This window comes from Notamacropus eugenii, chromosome 1, assembly GCF_028372415.1.
Source record: "Notamacropus eugenii isolate mMacEug1 chromosome 1, mMacEug1.pri_v2, whole genome shotgun sequence".
NCBI classification, from domain to species: Eukaryota; Metazoa; Chordata; class Mammalia; order Diprotodontia; family Macropodidae; genus Notamacropus; species Notamacropus eugenii.
In genome coordinates this window covers 237621620-237643205 of record NC_092872.1, presented here as the reverse complement: position 1 = coordinate 237643205, position 21586 = coordinate 237621620, and the positions used below count along the sequence as shown (strand labels likewise).

The window sequence follows — 21586 nt, the reverse complement described above, 5'->3', positions numbered from 1 at the left end:
CCTATGAAGAAGGAAGAAAAGCTAATAAATATGTATTAACATTTAAGGAAAAGTTGCATACTATTCAAAGTTCCTACTAGATTATATTTCTCAAATGTTTAACTATATTTACCTGAATCAATTATCAATTTTTTGCTCTTATAACTTACCTTTCGTACTTGACTAGTGTCTCATATTAAAGGATTTAAAAAGTACGATTTTTACCAGAAGCAATTTCTCTGTAATTAATTCATTTATTAAATAATTTTTCAAACTATTCCACAGAACTCTAGTGTTCTGAGTGAGACCAATAGTGGTTCCATGAAAACATTTTTAGTAATACTTTTCTTTCTGAAATAATAACTCTTTTGCCACTCACTGTGATTTCATTGGTGCTGGAGACCAGCAAGGACTTTTTTCTAGCTTTGCAGATCTGCACTTTCTCTACAACTTTTAGTAAAGAAAAGTAAAAGTATTCATTACAAGCTGCTTAATTTCCCTGACTTCTCTTATCTAGCAGTATTTTATGTCTCCAGACAGACTCTTCTCCACCCTTGCAAGCCCCAGACCAGTATTTTTGTGTTCCATCAACATATTTCAAGTACAACAGTCCTTCTATAGGAAGGAGTAATGGTAAGAGTTCCAGGATGAGGAAACTCGTGAAGGAAGGGAAATATTTGTTGAGAAAAAACTGAGATGGGTTGGGGATGGTGGTAGTAAGGGATGTGAGATGTGGACCAAGGTCCAAAAACAAAAAGAACAGAAGAGTAATGGTTACAGGAAGCAGACCACTTTGGCTAAAATGACTAGCATATGCGGGGCAGCAGTATAAGTTAAGACAACTAAAGCAGATCAAAAGACCTTGAACTTAAGGAGAAAAAAGTTATTCTTTATTTGCTAGGCAACAGGAAGTGACATGACTGGGGAGGTGTCTTAAAACTATGCTAAATATGCTATGCAGGAAGTCAGCCTATTTTTAAAGGTGGTATTTTCTTCAGCATTTTTTTGGGTCTCCTTTAGCAAGGTGTTGACCCACTTTTCATGCTTTTCTTGTATCTCTCGTATTCCTCTTCCCAGTTTTTCCTCCACTTCTCTTACTTGATTTTCAAAATCCTTTTTGAGCTCTTCCATGGCCTGAGCCCACTGAATATTTATTTTGGATGTTTGGGATGCAGAAGCCTTGACTTTTATGTCTTTCCCTGATGGTAAGCATTGTTCTTCCTCATCAGAAAGGATGGGAGAAGATACCTGTTCACCAAGAAAGTAACCTTCTATGGTCTTATTTTTTTCCCCTTTTTACAGCATTTTCCCAACAAGTTACTTGACTTTTGGGTCCTTTGTCAAGAGTAGGGTATACTCTGGGAATCTGTAAAATCTCAGTTCCTCCAAGGTGGCACAATCAAGTGCGTACACTGGTCTGGGAGCAGAGAGGGATTTTTGTGCCCAGAATCTTAGCAGAGTTTCCTCTCCACAGCCACCTGGCCTCCAGTTCCACCACGCCAGCACTGGGAGGCTGGGATTCAGTCAAGAGGGGGGAGGGGGGGGCAGGTCCACCATTCAGTGTGAGACAAAGACCTCAGGGCCTCTACTCAGGCCTGAGGTAAGACTCAGCTCCTCAGTGCCCCTAGGGGTTTTATGATCCAACAATGGATGTGGCAGCTGAACAGGCTGCTGTGTGGCCTCTGTGGCCATTACCTGCTGCCAGAGCTATGGGAAGGCCCTTCTTCCTTCCTGGCCAGCTGAAAAAACCCCGTCAGTGACCTTTGGCCCCTGTAGGTTAAGGGATCTGTGAACCCGCTGCTGCTGCTGCAACTAGGGATTCCACGACTGGAAATTCCACCCCAGAGGTGTCCTCCTCCCAGAGTTGTGCCTCGCTGGGGCCAAGGTTGGGCTGGGCTCCACACTCTGCTCCGAGTCTGGTGCAACCGACGTTTCCCATGGGCCTTTCAGGTCACCCTGGACTGGAAATCTCATCCACTCTGTTGTTCTCCACTTCTGCTGCTCCAAAATTTGTTGAGTCCCTCTCTACATGTATTTTATGGGCTGTGTGGGGAGAGCCTGCATTTTTTGTGTCTTTCTACTCTGCCATCTTGGCTCCGCCCCTGCTATGCAGGAAGAATCAGAAAGACAATAGATTGGAGCACATAAGAACAGTTCAAATTCTGTTAATAATAAATAGTCCAAGTGAGAAATAGAGAAGCAACTAAATTAGGACACCTGTGAACTTCATGGGAAAGGAACAGAAAGATGCAAGACATTCCAGTGTTTTTTTTTACAATTCCTTTATAGCTTTATTTCTTTACTTATAAAATAACAATGGGTCAGCTGCCTGAACTTCTTTGTTAGCAATCAATCAGTACAGAGTCATAAGCCATGTATTAGAGATCAACTCAAAATATTTAGGTAAAATCAGTGCTATAATCAGCCAGTCCTTTGTGAAACTTACAGTGCTGAGGTTGAGAAATATAGAGAGGTAAAAATAAGAAAGCTTAAAGGTATGAGGATTTAGAGCTTATCTGTTGTCCTGTATTCTGTGTAACACTGGTGAATGATCATTTGAAGAGGTAACCAAGGAACTCCTAGGGCAAGTATGTATTTTCCTGACATGAGAGCATGATCTAACATACTGGGTCCTACGTGCTTGAAGTCAGAGATCACAGAATACATCAAAGAAGGGCTCTGAGCAATGGTAGATCCAAGGGATTCAGCACAGAGACTCTGTCCAACCAAATTACCTCTAATAACTTCATTTTAAAAAATGCTGATTTACTCTACTACAGGGTTCTTTCTCAGCCCCTTCCCTTACTCTGAATATGTACCAATAACGTGAAAACCTCTGTAGGCAACCAAGAAGAAAATAATCCTTCAACTTCCTCTATTGGACCTTTCTGAAAAGGCTCTAAATGGGCAAGGTCAGATCCTTCTGAATAAGCAATTTTTTCCAAATAAATTCACATCCTGTTGCTGCCTCATCTTCTCAACATTTTCATAAAATATTTAATCAAGTTAAAGTCAATTAAGTTTTGACATTTTTACAATGAAAGTCTTCAAGTTTTGGGTTTTTGTGGGCTTTTTCCCCCTCAGTAGTACCTAGGCTCAAACAGCTTTTCCTAGTATATGAACCTACAGCAAAATGACTTAATTGTTATTTAAGCAAGTTCCTCATCACACTTTGTAAGTGGCAAAGAAATTCTTGGTGTGTTTTGTAAAGTCCTGGATTTCCCCACAGAGAGAAAAGAGGATAACTGCACGTATTTGCAGTAGATACGAAATAAGGGTCGGATTTTCTAGGGAATGTCTTAAAAAGTTCATAAAATGTATCAGAGACTAATAATGGTTGTGAAACACAGTGGCATCATCTAATATATCTTGCTACAGCAATTTTCTTTCTTTTCTCCTTCAGAAAAATGTAATTGTGATACTAAGTTTCCACTACATTTATTTTTCTTTTCTTTTTTTAGACTAGGTTTTCCTATAGAATCTATGCTGAAAGTGCAGCAGACATTGACAGGCTGAAGACTACCACTGGCCTACACGGGAGCTTTGACCTGCTCTGTTTCTGACACAAGCCCATTTCCCTCCACTGGAAGCCTGATGATTCCCTACTCTCAGGGGCTCACCATACTGGTGGCCAGGCTTAGTATGAACACCCAATCAGTTTGGTCCACTGCTGCTACAAGCAAGACAGACAAGCAAGCTCAAGAGATCCGCCAGCTTCTTCTTCCCCAGGAACAAGGATCACAGGTATATACTACCATACCTGGCTATATTTTCTATATAAAAATAAATACATTCTTAAATAACTTTTAGGAAGAAACAAGTGGCTACTGAATTCTACTCAAATAATTCAACTGGACTTTGATATGAAAAGGTAATAATTTTATTGTGAAGATATTCGGTTCTAATCCTGGAAATCCAGGACATCACAACATACAAACATGACTTTGCAGTTTACAAGGTGTCAATGACAATATATACATATATTCAGTATTTCGACATTCACTAGTCCTTCAGAATAAGAGCGCAAGCAAAACTAAAAGTTTGCTTATTCTCAGAATGTCCTTCCCACAAATTGATGCTTAAAAACAGACCAAAAGTTTCATACTACCAACTAAAGAAGTTGTGTATTTTTTAAATTAAAAAAAAAATGTTTCCTGATAATGTCTCCAAGTCCAGGCAGTACGGAGCTATTAGCTCAGTACTCAAGAGCATTGTCAGTGGAGTCCAAAGGCCTAGGCCCAAGTATCCTTACTGGCTCCTTATTAGCTGTCACATCCTCTCTTTGGGCACTCATTTTTTCTCATCGGCAAAATGAGAGACTTTAAGCCACATCATCTCTGACACTCCAACCAACTTTAAATCTGCATCTAATGAAAAAAAATTTAAAGAAAAAAATAAGTATTTTTAACACAGGAAAAAATAATCATGCAAATAAAACTGAAGAAAGGAATCTCTCATTTTTATGTGTGGAACATTCAGAATCACTTGGGATCAAAATGAAAAATACTATTAGTTTGCTTTGCAAAAAACCTCAGGTTACACTAAGGCTTCACTTTTCTGAGTCTGAGTACAACCCACCTTATGAACTTAAGATTAGCTTGCTATATATATATACAAATGGCACAGCCTACTCATCCAGTTTGAAGGGGAGGAGGGAAAGGATCAATCAAGTGGTTTCCTTTTGACTAAGTAAGGTTAAATATTCCCTTACCTAGCAATATTTCATTTCTCTAACTTCAAAATTGATATTTTTTCCTCAGTAAAAGAAAGGCAGTTTCATAGTACTGATGTTTCAGTAGCAATGATGTTTGGAAAAAATCTTAACTCAGTAACTTCAAAGAACTGTATCACTGTATAAACAGCTTAATTAAAAATCTGTGAAAATACTGTAAAATTTTTCATCTTTGAGAAGCTTTATTAATATAAGCTTATTCTTTTTTTTCTCTGCAATATATAGAAGGAAATGACTCAACCACAGAAAGAAGAAATGCAAAATTCAGAAGTGAGATACAACTACTCTCAAAGTATATGATATTTAGGGATGCCAATATAAGAAACTGCTCAGTAGATTCAAAGTACATCCATTCCCAAATAGGAAAAAAGTCTACCTTCATGGCATGGGAAAGAAGAAGCAAAACCATCACTATAGGGTAAAGGGGCAACCTCAACCAATAATAGCTGCTAAGTTAATATAAACAGAATACCAGTCAGGCAGAAATGAAAAATTCTGGTTTGATAATCAATCCTTAAAGACAACCAGTTTCCACAATATCTGCATGCCACACCTTTTTTTTGTTAATAATTAATTTGTTTTCAGTTTCCAACAATCACTTCCATAAGTTTTAAATTTCTACTGCCTCTTTCCTCAAGATAGTAAGCAATTTTATAAGGATTCTACACGTACATTCTTATTAAGCACATTTTCATATTAGTCACGTTGCACAGAAGAATTAAGATGAATGGGAGAAACCATGAGAAAAACTGAAACAACACAAAACATAACAAAATAGAAACTAGTCTGCTTCATTCTGAGTTTTGACTCTGTAGTTTTTTCTCTGGATGTGGATGGCATTTTGCATCAAAAGTCCTTTGGAAATGTTTTAGGGCCTTGCATTGCTGTGAAGGGTTAAATCTATTATAAACAGTCCTAGCATGCTGTGGCAATTACTGTGTATAATATTCTCCTGGTTCTGCTCATTTCACTCATCATCAGTTCATATACATCTTTCCAGGTTTTTCTGAAGTCCACCCGTTTGTCATTTCTTATAGCACAATAGTATTTCATTACATTCACATATCACAGCTTGTTCAGCCATTCCCCAATTGATGGGTATCCCCTCAATTTCCAGTTCTTGGCCACCACAAAAAGAGCTGCTATAAATGTTTTTGTACATGAGTCCTTTTCCCATTTTTATGATCTCTTTGGGATACAGCACTAGAAGTGGTATTGCTGGGTCAAAGGGTATGCACATTTTTGTAGCCCTTTGGGCACAGTTCCAAATTGCTCTTGAGAATGGTTGGATCAGCTCACAGCTTCACCAACAGTGTATTAGTGTTCCAACTCTCCCACATCTTCTCCAACATGTATCATATTCCTGATCTGTCATGATAGCCAATCTGACAGGTGTAATTTGGTATCTCAGAGTTGTTTTGATTTGCATTTCTCTGATGGTGTTTTAGAGCATCTTTTCATATAACTATAGATAGCTTTAATTTCTTCCTCTGAAAACTGACTGCTTATATCCTTTGATCATTTATCAATTGTGGAATGACTTGTATTCCTGTACATTCGACTCAGTTCTCTATATATTTTAGAAATGAGGTCTTCATTATAAATATTAGTTGTAAAAATTCTTTCTCAGTTTTCTGCTTCCCTCTTAATCTTGGTTACATTGGCTTTGTTTGTGCATAAACTTCAATTTAATGCAATCAGAATTATCCATTTTGCATTTCTTAATGCTTTCTCTCTCATTTGATTATAGAGTTCTCCATTCTCCATAAATCTGACAAATAAACTATTCCTTGCTTCCTTAATCTGTTTACAGTATCAGCCTTTATACTCAAATTGTGTGCCCATTTGAACTTTATTCTGGTATACAGTGTCAGGCATTAGTCTATGCCCAGTTTCTGCCACACTATTTTCCAGTTTTTCCAGCAGTTTTTGTCAGTGAGTTCTTATTCCAGAAGCTGGTTTCCTGGGATTCATTAAACAGTAGGGTTACTATAATCATTGACTACTGTGTCTTGAGAACCTAATCTATTCCACTGATCTACACATCTATTTCTTAGCCAGTACCAAGTGCTTTTGATAACTGCTGCTTAATATACAATTTGAGATCCAGTATGGCTAGGTCACCTTCCCAAGCATTTCTTCTCATTAATTCCCTCGATACTCTGGACCTTTTGTTCTTCCAGATGAATTTTGACATTATTTTTTCTAGCTCTAGAAAATAATTTTTTGGTAGTTTGATTGGTATGACACTGAGTAAGTAAATTATTTTAGGCAGAATTGCCATTTTTATTATATTAGCTCAGCCTACCCACAAACAACTGTTTTTCCAATTATTTAGATCTGACTTTATTTGTATGAAAAGTGTTTTGTAATTGTTGTTTTCACATAGTCCCTGGATTTGTTTTGGCAGGTACAATCCCAAATATTTTATAGTGTCTATCATAAATTTAAATGGAATTTCTCTTTTTATCTCTTGCTGCTGGGGTTTGTTAGTAGCATACAGAAATGTAGATGATTTTTGTGGGTTTATTTTGTATCCTGCAACTTTGCTAAAGTTTATTATTTCAAATAGTTTTTTACTTGATTTCCTAGGATTCTCTACATATATCATCATATCATCTGCAAAGAGTGATAGTTTCTTCTTTGCCTATTCTAATTCCTTCAATTTCTTTTTTCTTCTCTTATTGCTAAAGCTAACATTTCTAGTACCATATTGAATAACAGTGGTGATAATGGAAATCCTTGTTTCACCTCTGATCCTACTGCAAATGCATCTAGCATATCCTCATTACATATAATGCTTGCTGATTGTTTTAGGTAGATATTACTTACTATTTTGAGGAAGGCTCCATTTATTTCTGTGCTCTCCAATATTTTTATTAGGAATGGGTGTTGTATTTTGACAAAAGCTTTTTCTGCAACTATTGAGATAATCATATGATTTCTGTTAGTTTTATTGTTGATATGAACAATAATGCTGATAGTTTTCCTGATATTGAACCAGCCCTGCATTCCTGGTATAAATCCTACCTGAACAAAGTGTATTATTCTCTTGACAAGTTGCTGTCATCTTTATGCTAATATCTCATTTAAAATTTTTGCATCTATATTCATTATAGAAATTGTTCTATAATTTTCTTTCTCTGTTTTGGCTCTTCCCTGTTTAGGTATCAGTACCATATTTGTATCACAAAAAGAATTTGGGAGGACTCCTTTTTCACTAATTTTCCCAAATAGTTTTTATAGTATTGGAATTAACTGTTTTTTAAATGTTTGATAGCATTCACTTGTAAATTCACCTGGGCCTGGAGATTTTTTCCTAGGGAGTTCATTGATGGCTTGTTCAATTTCTTTTTCTGAGATAGGGTTATTTAAGTATTGCCTCTTCTGTTCATCTGGACAGTTTACATTTTTATAAATATTCATCCATTTCATTAAGATTGTCAATGTATAGGCATACAGTTAGGCAAAGTAATTTCTAATTATTGTCTTAATTTTCTCTTCATTGGAGGTGAGTTTGTCCTTTTTATTTTTGATACTGCTAATTTGGTTTTCTTCTTTTTTTAAATCAAACTGACCAAAGGTTTATCAATTTTGTTGGTTTTTCATAAAATCAACTCTTAGTTTTATTTATTAGTTCAATAGCTTTCTTAATTTCAATTTTCTTAATTTCTCTTCTGGTTCTCCATATTTCTAGTTTGGCATTTAATTGGGGATTTTCAATTTGTTCTTTTTCAGTTGCATATCCAATTCACTGATCTCCTCTTTCTCTATTTTATTCATGTAAGCATTCAGAGATAAACTTCCCCTAAGAACTGCTTTGGCTGCATACCATAAGTTGTGATAGGTTGTCTCATTATTGTCATTCTCTTGAATGAAATTATTGATTGTTTCTATGATTTGTTTGACCCATTCATTCTTTAGGATTAGATTATTTAGTTTTGAATAAATTTTTGACCTATCTTTCCATGGCCCCTTATTACATATAATTTTTACTGTATCATGATCTGAAAAAGATGCATTGATTATCTCTGCCTTTCTGCACTGGATTGTGCATGTGCCCTAGTACATGTTCATTTTTGTGTATGTGCCATGTACCACAGAGAAAAAGGTATATTCCTTTCTATCCCCATTCAATTTTCTCCAGAGGTCTATCATATCTATCTTTTCCAAAATTCTATTCATCTCCTTACCTTCCTTCTTGTTTCTTTTGTTTATCAAGTTCAGAGAGGCAAAAGTTGAGCTCCCCCATTAGTATAGTTTTGCTGTCTATTTCTCCCTGTAACTCCCTTAACTTCTCCTCTAAGAAATGGGATTTCTCTGATGGCATGGTCTTCTTCGACAACGAAGGACAAACACAATCCTGTGAGTAGAGGTAGCTGGCTGAATGCTAGCTGGATAACTCACTCCACCTCTCCTGTCTGCCTCCCCCTCCCCTTCCTTCTCCTTTCCAAGAGAAGGTAAACTTGGATGGCCAAAAAATGCCCAGTTGACTTGGGTTTTATTGGCTCCTCTCCTCCCCTCCCCTCCCCTCTCCTTTCCCCTGTCCTGTTCTCTCCCAAAACTTTAAACCTATTGCACTCTGAAACTGGGACTCAATTGGGGCCCTGCTTGAGGGCTCCTCTGGACCCTCCTAGCTTGAGAGTGATTATCAATTGTAACCATTGCTGTTTCCCACACAGCCTGATCTCTTTCTTTTCTTGACCTCATTAAAGGGGCCATGCCCTGGCTACTTCTTAAACAGGCACAATGAATGGGTGTTGCCTCACCCTAAGTGATAGGCTGCAAAAATCTTGGCCTAAAGGGCCCAAGGTCTCCCACTGCATCCTGGGTCATCTCCAGTCATCCCGAAGAATATCAGGTCTCCGGATTCAGATGACCCTGGAGGAGAAGTGAGGCTGGTGACCTGCACAGCCCTCCCTCACTCAAAACAAAGTCAAGTGCAAGTCATGCCATCATTTCTCTGATGGCATGATCTTCTTTGACAACGATGGACAAACACGATGCTATACCACTTGGTGCATATATGTTTGGTAATGGTATTATTTCAGATGAGAAAACTGAGGCAAAGAGGGTTCAGTGACTTGCCTAAGGTAGAGTCTGAAGTCATATTTGAACTCAGGAAGATGAGTCTTCCTGACTCCAGGCCTAGCATTCTATCCACTGTACCACCTAGTTGCCTCTACTACATCTAACTGATATTAAATACTTTAGGCTCAACACCAAGAACTCCTGTTATATTTCCCAGACTGATGACCCATTGATATAAATACATTCTCCAGTGATCTGGACATCTATCTAATAAGTGTTTTAGATTTTATTTCCCCAGTTAATTGACATGAATCAGGGCAAGACAAAATTTAAAACTATAATCCTCCCTTGCTCAAATAAATAAAGAAAATGACAGCTCAGTCTATTTAATATCAATCATTTCATTATACAGTTATTTTAAATCCCTAGATTACAGTGGGAAATTTGCAGATCGGAATCAGCTCCTTAAGGACAGGAACTGTTTCATTTTTTTCTTTGTATCCCAAACTTCTAGCATAGAGCCTGCCACAAAGTAGATGCTAATTAATAGTTGCTAACTGACTGTAGGTCTCTCATTTAAGTTCAAATGTGTTTTGTTGACAACTTCTTAAATTCTTTTTGCAGTGAAACAAATAAGCTATTATGAAGTTAAATTTTTATTTTAAAATATAATTATTGATTCAGATGACCTATTAAAAAAGACTATTAAAACCAGACATAACTATTAACTACTACTCTAAATGCAACACTTACTTTAGTACCATTTAATTTTAGTGAAGTGACAGTTATACTGATATGTTTTTAATACAGTCCTCAAAGCTTTAGTGATCATTATAGCAACATATTTTTTTAAACAGGTAATCATCAAAAGAACTAAGCACTCGTTCAAATTCTCAGCTAAATAATACTTAAGTACTGGAGCTCATTCCTAGAACATCTAGGACACTGATACCTTGACTGGTCCAGTTCCTATAGCAATTAATATATATCTCCCTCCTACGGATTACCTGTGCAAAAGCAGACTAGTGGAAGAAGAGCCAGAAGCTAAGTTCAACAAGTGTCCTGAAAGTGCAGCTCAAACCTCAGAATTCTAAAGCAATATGGAAAACCAGTAACTCAGATGAGCTGTCAAAAAAACCCCTATTCCTTGCTAAGAAACAAAAATGCCAGAATATTGATAAACTGTTCTTCAGCACAAAACCATCAACTTTGGTATCCCATGGGTTTGCAGTATAATTTTCAAAGTAACAATGGCTTTGAATGAAATATTTTAAGCATTTGAAATATTTCATAATTGCCTTTTGTAATTAAGTTCCAATCATGTTATAATGGTATCATGAAGGTAATCATGGATTCTCAAAAGGAAAATGGCACAAACTAAACTACTAAAAAAAAGCTGACAAAAAAACCATCCACAACTCATAACCCATGTGATACATTCCTTAGCCCTAATAAAATCTTTGAGAATGGTCTATATATGCTTGATGAAAACGTAAGAAGAAAACGGGCAGACTTGTAGATCTTCTAAAACAAGAACTTTATCTCTATAATATAACTGACTGTGAGGCAGAATATAATATCAAACTGTGTCTATTCTGTATTGATTTTTTTTTTTAGAAAGCATTTGAGTCAATGAAACAAAGAGCCAACTTTAAGGCTCTCCTCAAATAAGCTCCCATGCATGTTAAAAATTATATAGCAGTATGACAGCCATAAGCATAGAAATAACTCTATTCATTGATCTGTTACACTGATTGGGTATATACTGACAGATCAATCAATATCTTGGGTGAAGTAAGTTACAAAACATGATAATTCACATGAGGCATGCCATTAGTATCATGGAAATGTTCTGTGCAGATTTTTGTTTTCAAAAGGATTCCCTATTGATTGAAGTTTTTAAAATGTTACTATTTACAGATACTGTAATATTTGTATCATCTGTGAAAACCAGAAACACTTCTCAATGAAATATATATCAAAAATAGATTTGCCTAACCATCTACAATAAAGAAAAAGAGAACAGATGAAAAATTCAAACTGTCTAGTGCAGATATGCAGCCTTATAAAGGGCAGTCCATCAGATATGAATAACTACTATAAAGCAACTGAGTAGGACACAAAAAATGAATATAAAGACTCAAACTGGATGATGTGGTATTAAATAGATATGTATGAACAAAAACTGATGAGGATCAAAAATGAGGCAATAGATTGCAAATAAAAGTGCTTTACTAAAACTGAACTAAAAATCTTTCCCCTCAAACTCATCTCCTTCCCAGATTTTCCTAGCCTCCTTGCTGTTCCATGAAGAACATAATCCATCTCTCAGTTTCAGGCATTTTCTCTGGCTGTCCCTCATGCCTGGGTTGTTCTTCCTCCTCATCCAAGCCTCCTGGCTTCCTTCAAATCCCAATTAAATTCCTATGTTCTACAGGAAGCCTTTCCCTCTTAATTCTAGTAAGAGAATTCTGTTAATTTATGTTATAAACAAGCTATTTATCTTGTATATAACTTGCTTGTACACATTTTGTTTGTATCCTGTCTTTCGATTTTTTTTGGTATTCTCAGGCTTAGCATAGTGCCTGGCACACAGTAGGTACCTAATATTTATTAGGGCAGCTAGGGGGCACAATGGATAGAGTGCTGGGCTCTGAATCAGAAAGACTCATCTTCCTGAGTTCAAATCTGACCTTAGACATTTACTTAGCTGTATGACCTGGCCAAGTCACTTAACCCTGTTTGCCTCTGTTTTCTTATCTGTAAAATGAGCTGGAGAATGAAATGGCAAACCCCTCTAGGATCTTTGCCAAGAAAACCCCAAACGGGATCACAAAGAGTAGTACATTACTGAAAAACAACAATATTTACTTACTGATTGACTACTGGAGACAGAGAATCAAACAAAAATTTATATAAGTTAATTATTCCTTCATGTAAATTAAACCAGAAGATGAAAGAAAATTCTCGCTAACAGGAAGGATTGCCCTTGAGGAAGGAAAGACATTTTTAGAATTGGTTTTACCATGTATCCTCCAGAGGCATAAGAAACATCATTTTATGAAATATTTGGTCATCTCTTATTTCAGTTCCCAAGATAATTATTTGCAAGAAAGACAATTGTTTGAAGACAAATAAAGTTTAAGTGCCAACACTGGTTACAGAGGATGAGGAGGAAGAGAAATCCTATGAAGAACTTGATCAGTTCCCCAAAAGATACATGGTCAAAGGACAGGAACAGGGAGTTTACAACTGAAGAAATGCAGTCTATCATCAACCATATGAAAAACTGCTCCAAATCATTAATAAAAAGAGAAAGTCAAAGACCTCTGAGATTTTTACCTTATACTTATAAGACTGGCAGAGATGACAAGAAAGGGAAAAAAACAATTGTTGCTATGGAAGGACAGACACTAATACACCATTTATAGAGCTGTGAAGGAGGCCAACCGCACTGGAAAGCAATTTGAAATTGTAACTTAAAAATCAGTAGACTGTGAATAGCCTTTGACATAATGATTGATACTATCCTAGGCATATGCCCCAAAGATGGATGGGAAGGAAGTAAGTATTTATTAAGCACCTATTAAGTGTCAGGCACTGTGCTAAGCACTTCAGAGATATCTCATTTGATCCTCAAATCCTGAGAATTAGGTGCTATTATTATCCCTATTTTGCAGTTGAAGAAACCGAGGCAGACAATGGTTAAATGACATGTCCTGGGCTACACAGCTGTTCTCAGTTAGGGGGTCAGAGGGATGGAAAGGGGAAAAAAGTAGACTTTTGCTGACTAAAAATATATATAATTCAAAATATAAATGTTATGGTTCCAGATGTGCTTTTTTCACAACATGGAAGTGACAATGCAGAAAACAGAGCAGGTGAACTAAACCCAGCATACATCAAGAAAGTAAGAAGGTCTGGATTAGGACCACCACAATTTTGAGGGCATTGAGGGATTGATTTCAAAGCGCATAAAAGAGGATAAATATATCAAAGGCATGGAAAAAAAGTCACAGAACTTGTTGGCAAAAAAGGCAGCCAAAAATATTAATAAATCTTGATTGTAGATCTACTTTCCCAACTACACAAAAGAGTTATGATCATAATCTACACACAGATTGAGGTCATCCATGACAAAGATATCAAAAGTCAGCAGGCAGGCTTTCACAAGTTATATTTCACAGCATACATTTTTATAGTCACACAACTCAATCAACCAACCAACTAATATCTATGAAGTACCTACTATGTGTCAGGGACTATGCAAGGGCCCTTGGGATACAAAGACAAAAATAAAAGAGCCCCTGCCCTCCAGAGCTTCCATCCTATCCGCAGCTTGGCTGTTCAGTGGAGAGAGTTGCTGGACTTGGAGATAGGAAGATCCAAATTCGGGTCCTGTCTCAGACACTTACTGTCTGGGTGACTGGCTAAGACATTACACACCTCAGCCTGTTTCCCCATTTGCAAGATGGGGACAATAAAGGTACTTACTTCACAGGATGTTATGAAGATCACATGAAAAAATGTATGTAAAATGCTCTGCATTTTAAAGTGCTAAACAAATTCTAGCAATTAATTTCCATAATGAGACAAGCTGTACCTACAGGCATAAAGAAGGTAATTGGGCAGCAGAGCAGTAGTAACTACTGGGGTCAGAAAAAGCCTTTCAAAGGACATGTTTCAACTGAGTCTGGAAGGAAACTAGATAGAGATGATGTTAAGAGGCAGAGATGAGCAAGGCCAGATTTGGGGGCAGCCAGTACCAAAGCAGAGAGATGGATAAGAGCACTGCATGTAAGAAACACCAGGCCAGTCTGATTGGACCCAGGAATACAGTATAGAAAGTAATGCATGTAAGGTTGGACAAATAGACTGGGTCAGCTTATGAGGGGGCTTTACCAGTCCAAATTTGTATAATCCTAAAAGCAACATGGAGCCATTCCAGCTCCAGCAGAGGAGAAATATGATCAGACCTATACCTTAGGAAAATCACTTTCACATTTGTGTGCTACAGGCAATGAGCCTATAACCTTGGCATCACTATCTCTGTAATAAGAACTAATCAGCAACAAACTAAATCTTCTTATGAATAATTTCAAAGATTTGTCTATATTCTATTGTTGAGCTGGAATCTGACGATGCAAATCAAAAAGTCAAATGGCTTGACATCACTATCACAGAGGGAAGCAAACTAGAAAATATTATCTGGCTTTGATGCAAAATGAGGGCATACTCACACCTGAAATACCATACAAAGCTCTGGCACAACATGACAAGAAACTGTGATTAACGAGAGCTGTGGGCAAACAAGTCCAACTAAAACTATCAAGGGAATAGAAGGGATTTCTGGTTTGTACAGATTACAATACAATTGTACAATTACAATCAAGAACCTCTTCAGTTATTCCTATTTTTTTAAAAAGTCATAGGATCTTAGAGATTTTCCAGTCCAACACCATATTTTACAGATGACACCAAAACACCAGAAAGGTGAGCTAGTAGCAGAGCTGGAGTCCAGGTCTACGTCTTGAGATTCCTAACCTAGCACTGCTACTACCACACTAAGCTGCTTCTAACAAACCCTGTACATAGATCAAAGTTTTTAAAATGAACATCATGGGCTAAGGAAATATAGACTTGTTCACAGAATACCAGACTAGAGAAATGCTTTAAAACTTTTAAAAGGTGGCTTTTGAATAAGTGTTCACCTTTTGATGATACATAGTATTTTCTCATCTAATTCATTATATCCAGCACTTGTACAAATTGAAATATAGTTGCAACAAAGGGTTGAATTAAGTTTACATATAACATCTATAATAGATCAAGTAAAATTTAAAAATGTGCAAAGTATAATATATATTCTTAACATTTTGAGGTCAATTCAGGGCAACTACAATGCTTTCCCCCAAAATGTTTCATGACGTTCACAGAACAGAAAATTGGTCTGGCATTTCAATTCCTTCACAATTTAGCTTCAAACTATCTTTCCCAGTTGATTATTCACTACTTCCCTTCATGCACTAAGTCTAGTTTCAGCTGAACCAGAGACCTTGTTGTTCCCAGTATACAACACCCCATCTCCCACCCCCACACCCTTTGCACAAGCTATTTGTTCCCTACGTCTCTTACATTCTGATTGCTTCCCTCTGACTCTGGGAGCTCCTAGCTCCTATAAAAGCTCATTTCAAGGGTCACTTCTTAGAAGAGGCCTTCTTTCCTAATTCCTCTTGCGATTAGTGCTTTCCCCCTAAAATTATCTGTATTTCTCTTATATTTACATAATCTGTGTATCAGTTGTTTCTCTATAACAAAATACTTACTGCATTGAATGAAAGGCATGTATGTAACAGAAAGAGTAGTGCATTTGGATTCTGGTTAGTTACAATCTTAGCTCTGCCAACTACTATCTGTGTGAAATTGGACAAGTCGCTTTGCCTCTTTAGGCCTCAGTTTCCTCATTCGTAAGATGAGAGATCTGCACTACATGACTTCAAAAGTACTTTCCAGTTCTGAATCTATGAGACTTTAAACAAGAGAACATACACCCAAGAAGGCTCTCAGAGGATCATGAGAGTGCTATGCTTTGTTCTTCAGCATTTATAAAGCAACTATTCTGTCAAGCCCTGTGCTAATTGCTGGGGATACAAAGAAACACACACTACGAGAGTTCCTGCTCTTAAGGAGTTTACAGTCTAACAGGGGAGGCACATACCAGATATGTACCAAGTAAATTGGTGATAATCACGGAGGGAAGGTAGGTGGGTGATACAGGGGATGGAAATGCTGGATTTGAGGAAAATGAGTTTAAATATGACCTCAGACCCCGGGCAAGTCAGTTAACTTCTGCTTGCCTCAGTTTCCTCAGTTGTAAAATGGGAATAATAATGGCACCTACTTCCCTGGGCTGTTGTGAGGAGCCAATGAGATATCTGAAAAGTGCTTTGCAAACCTCAAAGTGTCATATGCATGTGCTATTACTGGGAGTATTAAAAGAGCTCAGGTATTGTGGAAATACAATCAGGATAACACAAGATTTAGCAGCTTCTACATTAAGGGATTGAAGGTCGTGGAATATGATATTCCAGAAATCAAAGGAACTAGGACTAAAACCAAGAATCACCTACCCAGCAAAACTGAGTATAATACTTCAGGGGAAAAAATGGTCTTGCAATGAAATAGAGGACTTTCAAGCATTCTTGATGAAAAGACCAGAGCTGAAAAGAAAATCTGACTTTCAAACACAAGAATCAAGAGAAGCATGAAAATGTAAAGAGGAAAGAGAAATCATAAGGGACTTACAAAAGTTGAACTGTTTACATTCCTACATGGAAAGATAATATTTGTAACTCTTGAAACTTTTTTTTCAGTTATCTGGGTAGTTGGTGGGATTACACACACACACACATACACACACACACACACACACACACACACAAAGAGAGAGACAGAGAGCACAGGGTGAGATGAATAGGATGGGATCATATCTAAAAAAATGAAATTAAGGGGTGAGAGAGGAATACATTGGGAGGAGAAAGGGAGAAATGGAATGGGGCAAATTATCTCTCATAAAAGAGGCAAGAAAAAGACTTTTCAGTGGAGGGGAAAAGGGGGGAGGTGAGAAAGAAAACATGAAGCTTACTCTCGTCACATTCGACTCAAGGAAAGAATAAAATGCACACTCATTTTGGTATGAAAACCTATCTTACAATACAGGAAAGTGGGGGAGAAGGGGATAAGCAGAGTGGGGGGGATGATGGAAGGGAGGGCAATGGGAGGAGGGAGAAATTAGAAGTCAACACTCTTGGGGAGGGACAAGGTCAAAAGAGAGAATAGAAGAAATGGGAGGCAGGGTAGGATGGAGGGAAATATAGTCTTATACAACACAACAGAATACTATGGAAGTCATTTTCAAAACTACACAGATATGGCCTATATTGAATTGCTTGCCTTCCCAAAGAGAATGGGTGGGGAGGGAGGGATGAAGAGAAGTTGGAACTCAAAGTTTTAGGAACAGCTGTTGAGTATTGTTCTTGCATACAACTAGGAAATAAGAAATACAGGTAATGGGGCACAGAAAGTTATCTTGCCCTACAGGACAAAAGAGAAGATGGGAATAAGGGAAGGGAGGGATGTTAGAAGGGAGGGCAGATTGGTGATACGGGTAATTAGAATGCTCGGCTTTTTGGGGTGGGGGGAGGGGAGAAATAGGGAGAAAATTTGGAACTCAAAATTTTGTGGAAATGAATGTTGAAAACTTAAATTAATTAATTTTTTAAAAAGAGTTCAGGAAAACCTTTTTCAGGATGCTGGGATTTTAGCTGGGATTTTAAGGAAGTCGGGAAAATGAGAGAGAATTCCAGGCTCGGTGCTGGCCAGTGCAAACGTGTGGAGTGGGGAGACAGTCCGAGTGAAAGGGACAGGAAGGAGGGAAAACCCTGAGAAGTAAAAAAAACATAGTTTGTCTGATGGGGGGATCTGGAGTTGGAGGAGACCTAGGCTGTGGAATCCAAACTTCTCCCGTCTTGGGCTTGTGGCTTGGCTCCCCAGCTCCCGTGCTGATTCTGCCCCACCCACAGGTCTGGAGGTCCCCAGGCACCTCCACAGACACAACACACACACAGAAACAATAAAATAAAATAAATAAATTAAGGTATGAGAGAGGAATATATTAGGAGGCGAAAGGGAGAAATGAAATGGGGCAAATTATCTCTCATGGAAGAGGCAAGAAAAATCTTTTTCAATGGAGAGAAAAAGAGGGGAGGAGAGAGAAAAACATGAAGCTTACTCTCATCACACACAGACACAGAGACACAGACACAGAGACACACACAGAGACACACAGAGTCACACACACACAGACGCAGACACACAGACACACACAGACACACAGACACAGACACACACAGACACACAGACACAGACACAGAGACACACACAGAGACACACACAGAGACACACACACAGACGCAGACACACAGACACAGACACACAGACACACAGAGACACACAGACACAGACACAGACACCCCCCCCCGCAGGGTCTCGGCAGCCGCCTGGAGGCCACAACAAACGCCGCAAGAGGCCCACCAGCCGGCAGCCAGGGGAGGAGTGGCTCCGCCTCCGGACCGCCCCTTTCCCGAAGGGAGGGGTTGGCAGCGGCGCCTACGACAGCGCACCCAGGCGGCGCAGCAGAGCAAGGCAGGGGGCGGGTGAGCAGCCTCAGCTCGGGGCGAGGCCGGCGAACACGGCGGCGGTGACAGGCACGAAGCCCTCCCTCGATCCCTCTCTCCCTCCCTCGCTCAGGTCGTCCCCTCCTTCTCTCTCCCGGCCGGAGAAGAGGACGCCGCCGACCCCCTCCTGCTCCCTCCCTCACTTACCCGTCCTCGCGTCTCGCCGGCTCCCGGGCGGGCGACTCCTCAAGCGACCATAGAGCTGTGGCCGCCGCTGCTCCGGGACAGAGGAGCCCGGCCTGTGGCGGCTCGCGCTCACGTGACGCTGCGGCCGCGGGGGCCGTCGGGAGCTGGGCGGGGCCCGCCGGATGGCGGGAAAGCTGGGGCCTCCTGACAGCAGAGTGCGGGAGCGTGCTTCAGGGCCGAGGCTGGGGGGCCGGAAGCGCCCTCAGAGGCCGGCGTGCCCCACCCGCCCAGAGCCACGCGGGCCGTACCGTTGGGAGCCCCCCCTCCATCCCCGACATCACCACCTTTTCATTGATAGTCAATAACCTTTGATTACTCACCTACTGCGTAGGAGCCGTAGGAGTCGTGCTAAGCCCTGGAGATACCGAAGGAGGCCCCAGACGGGGCCTGCCCGCCGGGAGCGTCCAGTCTGACGGAGAGACACCGTGCGAATAACTGCGTTCATCCCGTCTAGGGACGGATCAGTAGGAAATACTCTGCAGGGACGGCTTGGGAAGGCTTCCTCCAGAAGGCGGAATTGGGAGCTACGATTAAAGGAATCCAGGAGGCCGCGTCCCAGCCATGGGGCGGCCTGAGGAAAGGCCCCTGCCCAGACACCAGTCATCAGGCTGCGTTAACCAGCACGTGAAATGCCAGCTGTGTGCCAAGGGACTGAGGCTGCGGATAGGTATGGGGATGCCAAGAGCTGACCTCCGAAGGAAGGAAGATGTGTGTGGGAGCAGCAGAAAGGCCCAGGACTTGGAGGAAGGAGATGCTGACTTGGAGGGGTGGGGCGGGGGCGGGGAAGAGTCAGGTAAGACCTCGGGAGGACGGGAGGCTGGTTTCCACCTTTAACAAACGGAGCAACCTCGAGAAACCAAAAGCAAAGGGACAGGGATTTGGTGGGATTTGGTGAGTCCTTTCCAAGGCACAGGAGGTGGCGTAAGCAAAGAGCTGGAGAAAGGAGAGGGCACAAGGGAACAGGAGCCCATGGGAACAGCCTGATGTGGCTGCAGGAGAAAGGAAGTGAAGGCTGAAAGGGCTGTCTGGGAGCCAGACCTTCCTGGGTTTCTGTGGTACTGCTCCATCGCGCTCCGTCTGGTCATCACCACTGCCTCTGGGGTGCTCCCTCCAGAGTACCCTCCAGGTTTCCGTTCTAGGTCTTCTTTTTCTCAACCCTCTTGGTGATCTCTTCAGCACCATACATTCAGCTATCTCTTTTATATGCTGCTGTTCAATCGTTTTCAGTCATATCCTACCCTTTATGACCCCATTTGGGGTTGTCTTGGCAAAGATCCTGGAGTGGTTTGCCATTTCCTTCTCTAATTCATTTTACAGATGAGAAAATGGAGCCTAACAGGATTAAATGACTTGGCCAGAGTCATGTAGATGCTTAGTATCTTAGGCAGGATTCGAACTTGAGTTTTCCTGACTCCAGGCTTGGTGCTCGATCCACTGCCACCTAGTTGCCTCAATCGTCTTTATATAGATGATTCCCAAATCTACATATCTTTCTCCAGATCTTCAATTCTGCACCTCTAACTGCCTGCTAGACTTCTCTGCCTGAATGTCCCATAGACGTCTCAAACTCTCCACATCCAAAGTAGAACTTGTTACCTTTCTTTCTAAACTCACCCCCTCCCTCTAACTTCTCAGTTTCTTTTCAAATCATCATTCTTCCCATTCACAGCTCTTCACTCTCATCTCCCATATTCATCAGTCACCAAGTCTTGTTCTGCCTCTTCGGTATCTCTTTTACCTGTCCCATTCTCTACTCATGCCACAATCACCTGAGTATAAATTTTTAACTACTTCCTGCCTGAACTTTTACAATAACCTTTTCATTGATTTCCCCACATTGTCTCTCCCCTTTCCAATCTATCCTCTAAATAGCTACCAAATTGATTTTTCTAAAATAAAGATCTGACCATGTCACTCCTCTGCTCAAGAATGAATGAATGAATAAATATGTGAAAAAAGCATTGATTAGATCTTACCATATACAAAGACTGTGCTAGGCCCTAGGGACACAAATATAAAAGAGTTCCAGCCTTTTGAGGAGCTCACATTTTGGTGGAGACAACATATATGGCAGTTGCAAGACAGATGGAAAGATTCTGTGGTCCTAAGGGTGCAGTGGCAAAGCTCTATTAACTAGTGCATCTTCTTTAGTGTCATTTCTGTTGATAAATCCATGTGTATTTCTGGCTGAGTGATTCGCTCCCAAGGCCTTTAGTTGGGAGAGCTTTCCTTTCTGGGTCTTCAGTGACTGGGGAGAAAGTTAGGGTTGCAGCTCCCTCAGAACCAGTTGTCAGGGCATGTCTCCACAAGGATTGCTGAGCTGTAAACAGGGCACTGGTTTTGGGGGGTACTCCTGTTCCTGAGGCTTTTGGGTTTACCTATTTATCCTTGTCAGTTGGTCAGTAAATGATATTGGGTATGG

General features: G+C 39.9%; 1 protein-coding gene across 1 annotated transcript in view; it reads right to left on the bottom strand.

Annotated features, from left to right (window-relative positions):
* Window positions 1–19212, bottom strand: part of MICU1 (mitochondrial calcium uptake 1) — a 283476-nt gene extending 264264 nt beyond the window's left edge. Inside the window, exon 1 of the mRNA XM_072628225.1 lies at window positions 19126–19212. The gene's annotated coding sequence lies outside the window, so the exon portion shown is untranslated. The remainder of the gene's footprint in view (window positions 1–19125) is intronic.
* Window positions 19213–21586: the final 2374 nt, after the last annotated feature.